The following is a 10,627-nucleotide window of genomic DNA, read 5'->3' on the forward strand; positions in this document are numbered from 1 at the left end:
GTCTGGTTGGGTTGCCCCCTGGCCACACACACACACACACACACACAGTGTCTGGTTGGGTTTCCCCCTTGCCAGCCCATAGTCAGGGTCTGAGGAAGAAGAGATGATTTGGGGCTCATAGCATGGCTGAACTGGAGATTCTCTTTGCTTCTTGAAGTAGAGATGCCCCACAAATACTCATACCCCCTGCCCACCACCACAGATGGGGCTGACTGGCATCTCATGTGACAGGTGATTATAACAGGTCATATGGGTTGCTGGAGGGTTAAAGTCAGGGAGAGTGTGGAAAGGGACCAGAGGAACTGGAGCCATGTGTGAAGAAGGGAAGGGTACCAGATGTGAGGATGACGCCTGGAACTCTTCTGAATACTCTCTAGGTTCTCCTTCAATCCCCTGGATGAATAGTCATGTTTGTCTCTATTGAACAAGTGCATAAGCTGAGACAGAGAGGTCGAATGAGTTACCCAGCTCACAGAGCTGCTTAGTGAGAGACTCAGGATTAGAACTCATGTCTCATTCAGTCCTAACGCAGTGTGCTCTTTGCATTAATATTGCTGACCCTGGAGTTACCATGTTCACTTCCAATTCTTGCCATTGCTCTTGAAAGCCCAGTCTCCTTAGGACTCTTTTTCTCTCTATGTGTGTGTGTGTTAGCCGCTTAGTCGTGTCCGACTCTTTGCGACCCCACGGACTGTAGCCCCAGCAGGCTCTTCTGTCCCTGGGGTTTCCCAGGCAAGAATACTGGAGTGGGTTGCCAGTCCCCTCTCCAGTTTTCTCTCCATACTTGCCCCTCGTTCTCCACTTGCAGATCTCCCCTTTGCTCCCTGCCCATTTTCTCCCACACTCTATTGCTTCCTCCCTAGCGTTAGGGGAGCATGAACTGCATTTGTGTAGAAAGGTTAGAACCATGGTCATACTTGTTTTTTCCTCTGAAGTTATACAAGACTTCCCAATCTCTTTAAGCCTTGCTCTTAGACCAGTTTCGTGGGCCTTTGTCAATCCTGCTAGACAAAGTTTACATGGCCACAGTCCTTGCTGAGCCAAGCTCATAGGGAGCTTAGTGTGAGGCAAGAACCATTTCCTTCCCACTTTTTCTTTCTCAAAGCAGGTGAGTGCTAGATTCCCCAGAGCCCAAGACCAAAGGGCTCCCAGACTCACCAACTATATTTTCAAGGGTAGTAGAACTATAGATGAAGGTGGAAATGAAAGCCAGAGCCCTCCTCCTCTGCAGCATATTTCACACAAGCAAAAGGGACCATCAAGAAAGACAGAGGGATGACCCTGGGGGATGGGATGGGGAGGGAGGCGGGAGGGGGGTTCTGGATGGGGAACACATGTGTGCTGTGGCTGATTCATGTCGATGTATGGCAAAAACCACTACAATATTGTAAAATAATTAGCTTCCAATTAAATAAATTATTTTTTTTAAAAAAGAGGGGATTTCTCTAGTGGTCCAGTGGTTAGGAGTCTACGTTTCCACTGCAGGGAGGGGTGCAGGTTCGATCCCCGGTTGGGAAACTAAGATACCACATGCCACGCAGCCAGAACAATTTAAAAAAAGAAAGAAAACCCATTAGATCGAAAGGTTTGTAGTGTTTGGATAAGGACAGGAATTTGTTGGCTCGACCTGGGAAGGTGCTAAGGCAAAAAGTGGGGTTACCATTAGGTCATAGAAAGTATACAGTTGAGGCTTTGTCCTTTATGTCCAGGAAGATTCCAAGTGATGATGCTAACATATATTTGGTTCATGGAAATTGAGATACTGAAATGTGATTGGTCCATGTTGTCTGGGGGGACAACCCTACACAATTAGATGGAGATATGATTGGTCCACAGAGTTCCAGAGCAATGAGAATTCTTCTTCTTGCTGGGGAGAGATACCTGGCTAGAATCCCACAGCCCCAACACTGGCACTTCTTGGTCCTGGGTTCTCAGGGAAGATTAGGTTTTTGCTGTTTCTAAGCCCATGTGAAAGACCTGACCCTGAATCTAGCTGGATCCAAACTTCTCAGATCTTCCTTCTACCCTCTCAGGTTGCCCTCACTGCAGTCCCTTTCTACTCTGCCCAAAGGGATGTCCCTACACATGGGAGTCTGGCTGACATCTCCCTGGTGGAGAAGGGTGCTGGCATTCTCCAGCTCTCTGGCCCTAAGGGGCACAAACACTCATGCCTGATACTCCACCTTCATCCTCCTTAATTAACATCTGCCTCTCCATCCTTGCTAGTCTCTGCTAGGCCAAGAGGTGTGTATCCAGCCCCTGGACAGATGAAGCACTGACGGAAAACATCTGTCTGTCAGATCAGAGCTTAGGGAGACCATCCTGGCATCTTTTGCTCCCTTGAGAGTAGAGGTTCTTAACCAGGCATCCAATGCCAGCGCAATGTGTTTGCAAAATAGAGCATGTGTGGACACATGTGAACTCTTCCACAGGTTCCAAGGGCAACCTTCATCCAAAAACAGGACCCCTGAATCTGGAGGATGGTGCAGGGGGTGTAGGAAGGGCATCCTGTGGTCCACCAGCTCCCCTGGTAGGGTCTGTAGTCACAAGCGTTTTCCCCAGATCTGCTTCTGAATCCTGCTCAACCTCAGGGATGACCTGGTGATCGAAGAAGTGGCTTGGCCAGGTCCATCCCCCAGTGGTGGCAGTCAGCTCAGGAGAGTGAGGGGAACCTGGGCTAAATCTGGGAGAAGCTGGTTTGGAAACCTTTGGGGACTGAAAAGGCAGAGGGCCATGGGGAAAAGCTCCCCACAGCAGCCCAGTTGGGTTGACCTCAATAGCTTTCTCCTGAGCTACCAAAGACCCACAGGCCCCATCTTCCCTGGCCTCCTCTTCTCCTTCTTGATGGGGTGTTTGGTTGCCAGGGCAACAGGGTCTGAGACTTCACTCACCCACCCCACTTTGAGGCCAGCCAGGCCAAGGCAGGGCAGGGGTTCCATGGAGGGGGCCGGGGGCGCAGCTGTCTGCTGGTGTCTGGGTGGGGGCCAGGGGGGAGCGAGCACAGTCGCAGCTGGTGCCAGCCTCCAGCTGCACCTTATCTGTCCCTGGCAGTGGGAGCGCCGATGTGGCTGGAATGCTGAACAGTTCCAAGGGGAGGGGGCTGGCAGATGGTGGCCTAGTGTGCCCTATGCCACTCCCCTTCTCCAGCTGAGACCCAGAGCCTTTGCCTGGGGGAGAGAGAAGTGGGAATTCATCTCTGAACCCTGCGAGAGATGGAAGGGAGGGGCAGAGAATGGAAATCCCAGGGTGGGTGTGCAGGGGGGATAGTCTTCTTTCAGGAGGGGGTGGACTTGGGGACAAGGAAGGGATGGGGACAAGAATCCCTGGGGGACCCTGGAGTGGTGGCAGAAGCCTCTCAGAGGAGAGGTGGAGTGAGGAGGTAGACAAATAAATCCCCTCAAGGCTCTGGACCTGGACAGGGAGCTTCTGGAGCACCTAGGGGAGGTGAGATGCCGATATGAGAGGGGCGATCCTGGGACCCAGAAGCGAGCAGAACCAGGCATGTCGGTCCCAGGGAGAGCCAGGACTAGCAACAAGACCTTCCTTATCTCCAGGGCTGGCTCTGCCGGTTCACTGACACCCCTCACTCCACACGACCCCACAGCAGCTCAGACCTTGGATCCCTGGGGAGGGCCTGACCTCACTCCTGGGGTCTGTTCCCTCCAGCTGGGCAGGGAGTGGAGGGGGTGCTGGTGGGGCGCTGCTCAGACTGCTACTCTCAGAGGAAGGAGGTTCATTGGGCTACCATGTCCAGAAGCCTGGTGGTCTTTGTCTGTCGGGGGACAGGGGTGTGGATGGGGGATCATGCAGGGATTGCAGAGGGACAGGAGGAGCTGGTGGGCAGAGGTTAGCTTTGGGGAAGGGGCACCCCACCCCACCCTCAGGCATTCTTGGGTGCCTCCTTCAGCCTTACCCTTCCCATCTCTCCCTCCCACTCTCAGAAGTGTCTGAGGTTAGAGGGGAGGTGACTGAAAAGAGCCCATTGCAAAAATCCAGGGGACCCTGCATCGAGGTCTCTCTCATAACACACACACACACACACAGAATCCAGGGTACCCTGCATTGAGGTCTCTCTCATAACACACACACACACCCCCACACACCCCCTTGGGTGACTCAGTTTCCTCTCTCACTTCCTCCCTCTCCTCCTCCCCCATACCTTGCTGTTTCTGACTCCGCCCCTCTCCCAGACTGCTGTCAGCTAAGGGGTTACTACAAGTTAATTGATCTCCGGCAGTTGGCTAAAGTAATAGGGAGTTGATGTAAGTAAGTGCCTCTGGGGGCAGAGCCGGAAATGGAGGGGTGCGGAGGAGCCGCTTCAAGCCTTGGGCTTTCTTCTGACCCAGCCTAGGAGCACTACCTCTAAGGGAGGGCCGCCTTGGCACCTGGTGTGCATCCAGGAAGCAACGGGGAGGCCTGCTGAGAGGTCTGAATGTCTCTGCTGGCAAACTCTGGAGGTGGCTCGGAGCATGCTTCAACCTTGTTGAAGGCAAACTGAATTCCTGGGGATGGTGAGGGAGACTGGATGTTAGGCACGAGGGCTGGAGCTCGGAGAGTCAAGCTTCGCTGAGTTCCTTCCTGTGATCCTCTGAGGCCCTTAGAAGTGCCAAGCCCCGTGCTGGGCACCAGGGGGCAGTGGTGAGCAGGCCGACGGGATCCCTGCCCTCAGGGAGCTTAGAGCCACGTGCTGTAACTCCAAGAGGCACAGAGGGCAGGGGCGGCGCTAAGGGAAGCCTAAGGGTTTCAGAGCAGAGAATCACGTGCCAGGCACGAGACGCCCCTCATCATCTGGGTGGAGTCCTTCCAATCTCCCCAGCCCAGCTCAGCTATTCCGAAACTCCAGTTCTACAGAAAGTATGGTGTCTCCCCACCCCAGCTTCCTCCCGCTGACGACCAGTCTAGTTCTCTCCCTCAAGGGTCCTTGTCTGTGGTCAGGCTCCGGAGGCAGGAGCTGTCCCTCACTGTTCATCTGAAGTGGATCCGAGGGTCTGTACCCTCTGGCTGAGCACCTTGGGATCAGAACTCTGGCGAGGGGTTCTGGGAGGCACAGCAGGGAAGGAGACAGCTCGAAGCAGGGTGTCTGGTTTGGGTGGAGGGTGCAGCTGGGCACTGAGGCTCCTGGGATCTCTTTTGGGCATAGTTTCATCTGGCTCCATTTCTCAATTTCCTCTGAGCCAAGGGGGCTCTGAATGGATTTTTAAATTTGCCAGGGAGCGGCTTCTCCTTCAGCTTCTGGGACTCTCTGGCTAGCCCCTGCTGGCCCACAGGTGGAATGGGTGTGCAGTACGTTTCCCAGATATATGCATCAGACATCTTCTTTGTGGAAAATTTTGAAATGATCATGAAACTGCAGTGTAGTTTCAGTCACCTTGAGGGGAAATTCCCTTAAGAAACTCTAAGGATGGAGACGCTCACCCCAGGCTCTCCAACGCCACTCCTAAAGGAGAAGGAGGGCAAGTTGTGTCTTTTCTGATCTCCTATGAATTCTTGGAAAGATAACCCTTTCCTGATCCTCTCATCTGCCCTCTCCATGTGGCCGACAATACTCGAAGCCTGGGAGGCTGGGCTGTATGGCTGAGTATTGAGGGTCTCTGGTGTGTCGGCTCTTTCGTGCCTGGCTGGGAATATCCCTAGGGAGAGAAAATGCTGCAGTGGCCTTGACCCTGGACAGCAGCCAGCTCAGGCTTCCTCACCACATGCCGCACATGTGCCCTAGGTGTATGAGAAGCTGTGTGCACCTCTCTATGTATGTCTGAAAGTGGGAGTGTGTGGATGTGGATTAGGGTGTGATGTGGACAGGGATGGATGTGCATGGGGTCACACACAGCTCGCTTCATGTGGCTGCAGGAGAGAGCGTGTGTGCCCGTGAACCTCAGCCCCATGCAGAGCACATACCAGCAAAATCAATCCTCTCTTTTGGTCACGCTTTGCAGTTTACAAATTCCCTTTAAATCCTGTGATCCTTATAATTCTGGGAGGCAGGAAGATGTTAATATCTTCACTTGAAAGATGAGGAAACTGAGGTCCAGAAGTGTTACATGACCTGCCCGAGGCCACAGAGCCAGTTAAGCTTGACTTCAGATCTTCTATGCCTGACTCTTTGTGGGTGACCACAGAAGTGGGGATGTGTGTAGTAGAAGAGGGTGCCCAGCTCCCCATCTGTAAGGAGACAGTGGGGGTGAGACAGGAAAGGGAAGCAAAAGGATGTAAGAGAAGATCCCCAGTCTCAGGATGACTGCGCCATCTTGTGACTCCCGCTTCCTCGCTGCACCATTTGGCCAAGTCCCAACCCAACGGGGGGCTTCCCAGGGCCCTAGTGGTAAAGAATCTGCCTGCTGATGCAGGACACATGGGTTTGATCCCTGGGTCAGGAAGATCCCCTGGAAGAGGGCATGGCGACCCACTCCAGTATTCTTGCCTGGAGAGTCCCATGGACAGAGGAGCCTGACAGGCTACAGTCCATGGAGTTGCAAAGAGTCGGACACGACTGAAGCAACTTAGCACAGCATACACAGCACAGCCTTAGATGGACCCACTACTGGCTTCCTCAGCCACGCTCTACCAGAGGCAGTCACATGACAGGCAGGCTCAGAATCACATTGTGTTCATGACCAACATCCTTATAAGGGCCTGCAGCGCTGCCCTGGCAACCCCACTGTGTTTTCCTGGTCAACCTGCTCTCCCCGTGATTACTGTAAATTTCTCCATGCTTCTCAAAGCGCCACCCTTCCTAGCCCTGCTCTCACCCTCGGCAGATGACCTCGCCTCCTGCTTCACAGGGAAGATAGAAGCCTCAGACAAGATCTCTCTGCTTCTCTGGGTTCCTGCCCCCAAAGGGGAACATCCATCTTATCTAAGCTGAAATCTCAATCTATTCTTACCGTCTGATCTCCTTTGACTTTTGTGGGAATTTTACCTTAAAGATCCTGCCTCTCTCTCCTTTATAGTCAGTCTCTCTCTCTCCAGTGGAACCTCCTCATTGATAGTGAAACATGCTTGAGGTTCTTCCATCTTAAATGTATAGCTATAATGACAGCTAATATTTATTGAGCACTTACTATGTACCAGGCTTTAGGTTAAAATAAAAACAAAACAAAAAATCTCTCAACTCCACTACCCCCAACCCCCACCCAGCTCCCACAGTCTCTCTCTGCTTTCTTTCACAGACAATATCCTTAAAATTGATGAATAGATTCCACTATCTCCATTTTCTCATCTCGATCTCACTCTCTGATCCACTCAGGCTACCTTCTTCCCGTCCTCAGCACTCCACCAAAATGGTTCTCGCTGAGGCCACTAGTGACCTCCATGTGTCCAAAATCCACAACCATTTTTTTATCCCTGATGTCTCAAAAATCATTCAAAATGGTTTACCACCACCTTTATTTTTTTTAAAGCAGGTTTGCTTTATTTATTTATTGTTATTATTTTTGGCTGTCTTGGGTCTTCATTGCGGCATATAGACTCTTCATAGAGGTCTGCTGGCTTCCTCTAGTTGCAGCGAATGGGGGTTTCTCTCCAGCTGGTGCATGCAGGCTTAGTATTTCCCCAAAAGTGAAAGTGAAAGTCGCTCAGTCGGGTCCGACTGTTTGTGACACCATGGAGTCCATGGAATTCTCCAGGCCAGAATACTGGAGTGGGTAGCCTTTCCCTTCTCCAGGGGATCTTCCCCACCCAGGGATTGAACCAGGGTCTCCTGCACTGCAGGTGGATTCTTTACCAACTGAGCTATCGGGGAAGCCCAGAATTTCCCTGACCAGGGATCAAACCCTCATCCCCTGCATTGGAAGGCAGATTCTTAATGCTGAGCCATCAGGGGAGTCCCCCACAGCCTCTTTTTTGCATGACTCTATTGCCTGATAACTGTATTCTCTTGATTCCTCGGCTTTGTCTCAGTACTCCTGCGTCTTTGCCAGTTATTCTCTTCCACTTGGCCATTAAATGTTGGCACTACCCAAGTCTCAATCTCAAGCTTTCCTCTTCTTCTAAATCGTGATTTAATGGTACAGCTTGATGAATTTCTCATTCGTATATTTTTACACTGGTGTATTTATGTAATATTTTATATATTACATCAGTGTGTACTTACATTGATATAAAATTGTAAAACATGTCTAGAGTCCCAGAAAGTCCCTTCAGACCCTTTCCTAGTCAATCCTACCCCATAAGAGTTAACCACTGTCCTGGCTCCTGTCAGTGGAGGTAAGGTTCACCAGCTCTTTTTTTTTTAATTAGAGGATAATTACTTTACAGTACTGTGATGGTTTCCCCAGTTCTTGAACTTCCTGGACTATGTAACATTAATGCAATATATACATGTTTGTGTTTGTCTTCTTTTGCTCATGACTACATCTGGAAGATTCAATCTCTGAGTTAATACATAGTTCGTTCTTTTTCAATGCTGTGTAGTACCTCATTATGTAAATAGCATAAAATTTATCCATTCTACTCTTGCTAGACATGTGGGTTGTTCCTAGTTTTTGGCTATTATACATAAATTTACTGTAAACATGCTGTTCTTGTCTTTAGGTTACCATATGCCCTCATTTCTCTTGGGTATATGACTAGGAGGGCTTCCCCGAAGGCTCAGTCAGTAAAGAATCTGCCTGCAGAACAGGAGATGTGGGTTTGATACCTGGGTTGAGAAGTTCCCCTGGAAAGGGACATGGCAACCTACTCCAGTCTTCTTGCCTAGAGAATCCCGTGGACTGAGAAGCCTGCTGGGCTACACAGTCCATAGGGTCACAAAGAGCTGGACACGACTGAAGTGACTGAGCATGCGTGCACAATGACTAGGAGCTGCGGTTAAATCATAAGTTAAGGTTCTGTTTAGCTTGAATGGATACTACCAAATCAGGCCATCTTTCTGTCTTTTCTAAAAAACTTTATATTCTATTCCTGAGCGGTCTCATCTTCACTCGTGACTTCAATTACCATGTACACACTGACAACTGCCAAATGTATGTCTCAGCCCAGCTCTCTCCTCTTAGCATCAGCTCCAGTGGCCAATTTTTCACTTAACATCTCCACTTGGATCTCCCCAAGGCTCCAAGAACCCAGCATTATGCAAAGCCAAATTCATCATCTTAGCTCCCAAACTTGTCCTGTACTTGTGTTGCTGATCTAGTGAGCCATTTACCCACTTATGCAAACTAGAAACCATCGTGGGCACTCCATCTCCCTCTCCTCCCTAACCAGGTCTCCCAGTGTTGCCTCCTGAACATCTCTACTCCGTCTCCGTGTTTGAGGCCACCCCATGGCTCCATGTCTCACCTAGACTGCTCCAATGGTTTCATAACAGAACTTGTGAACCCCTCAGTCTCTTCCAGAGTGGTCTCTTTAAAACACTGCTCTGATTGCTTGAAATCCTTCCATGGGGAAATGGACCAGAATCCTGACCCTGAGGGGTCTGGTCCTGCCTGCTCTCTGGCTACATCCTCCTCTGAGCTGTCTCCTCTTGGGACTTTGCAGTGACTCTGTGCTCTGGAATTTCACCCCCACCCCCACCAACACATACATAAGCAGACCTTTACCTAATTACTCCTCCTTATTGTATAAGTATTTACCTGGCTGTGTTGGGTCTTAGCTGCGGCATTTGGGACCTTTCATGTGGCGCATGGACCCTCTAGTTGTGGCATGCAGACTCAGTAGTCGAGGCACTTAGGCATAGTTGCTCTGTGGCATGTGAGATCTTAGTTCCCCAACCAGGGATTGAACCCCTGTCTCCTGCATTACAAGGTGGATTCTGAACCACTGGACCACCAGGGAAGTCGTCCTCCTTATTTTTTAGATTTCAGTCCAAACATCACTTTTTCAGAGAAACCTTCCTCAGTGTCGAGTCTGGGTCAGATTCTCCTGTCATTCACTTCCACGAAATCATATTATTTTTTTCATAGCACCTATCATACTTTCCAATTAGGTATTTATTTTTGCAATTAAAAAAAAAACAAACAAACACTGTCTCCCCTACCTGATAATAAGCTCCATAAGGGCCCAGTCCTTTATCTTTTTCCCACGGTGCTCAGCACAAGAACACTCAGGAAAGATCTGATGAGTAAATGCAAAAATGGAGACGGAAGGGACTTGGTGAGGAATGACCTACTTGTAGTGTCAAGCCCACTGCTTGCTCTCCAGGAGACTTGAATGGGTCATTGTGCCTCAGTTTCCCCATTTATCAAATAGGGAGAAATTACTCAAACTTGCTTATTTTGCTGGGTTTTATATGTGAATCCCCTGAGGCATCAACTGAAAAGCAGGAAATACTTCCATAGATGTGAGGGGTGGGTGGAGTTAGAAAGAGATGTGGAGAAAGTCAGAGAGAACTGGGTGGCCAGGCTCGGCTTGAGAGAGGTCCTGGGAAGGCAGTAATGTGGGGAGGAGTTGCATCTTTGGACGGAGAGTGCAGAATTGAGTGTTGTTCCCAGAGTGTGTGCTGCTTGGGCACTTCTCCTGGGGTCCCCTGTGTGTGCTGGCGGGGGAGTCTGTGTGTTCGGCTTAACCCTTTCCACATCTCCCTATTACTGTGACAAATGTGGAATATCTACCTTCCAGAACAAGATGAGGAGGAGAGAATGTTAGAGGATGGAGGAGGGAGGAAGAGCAGTTGAGGGGTGTGTGTGTGTGTGTG

The 10,627-nt window shown here is 50.3% G+C and overlaps 1 protein-coding gene across 1 annotated transcript in view; it reads left to right on the forward strand.

Annotated features, from left to right (window-relative positions):
- ASIC1 (acid sensing ion channel subunit 1) overlaps nucleotides 1-10,627 on the forward strand; it is a 22,118-nt gene that overhangs the window by 1,779 nt on the left and 9,712 nt on the right. The window lies entirely within an intron of this gene.

Source organism: Oryx dammah, unplaced genomic scaffold, assembly GCF_014754425.2.
Source record: "Oryx dammah isolate SB20612 unplaced genomic scaffold, SCBI_Odam_1.1 HiC_scaffold_29, whole genome shotgun sequence".
NCBI lineage: Eukaryota > Metazoa > Chordata > Mammalia > Artiodactyla > Bovidae > Oryx > Oryx dammah.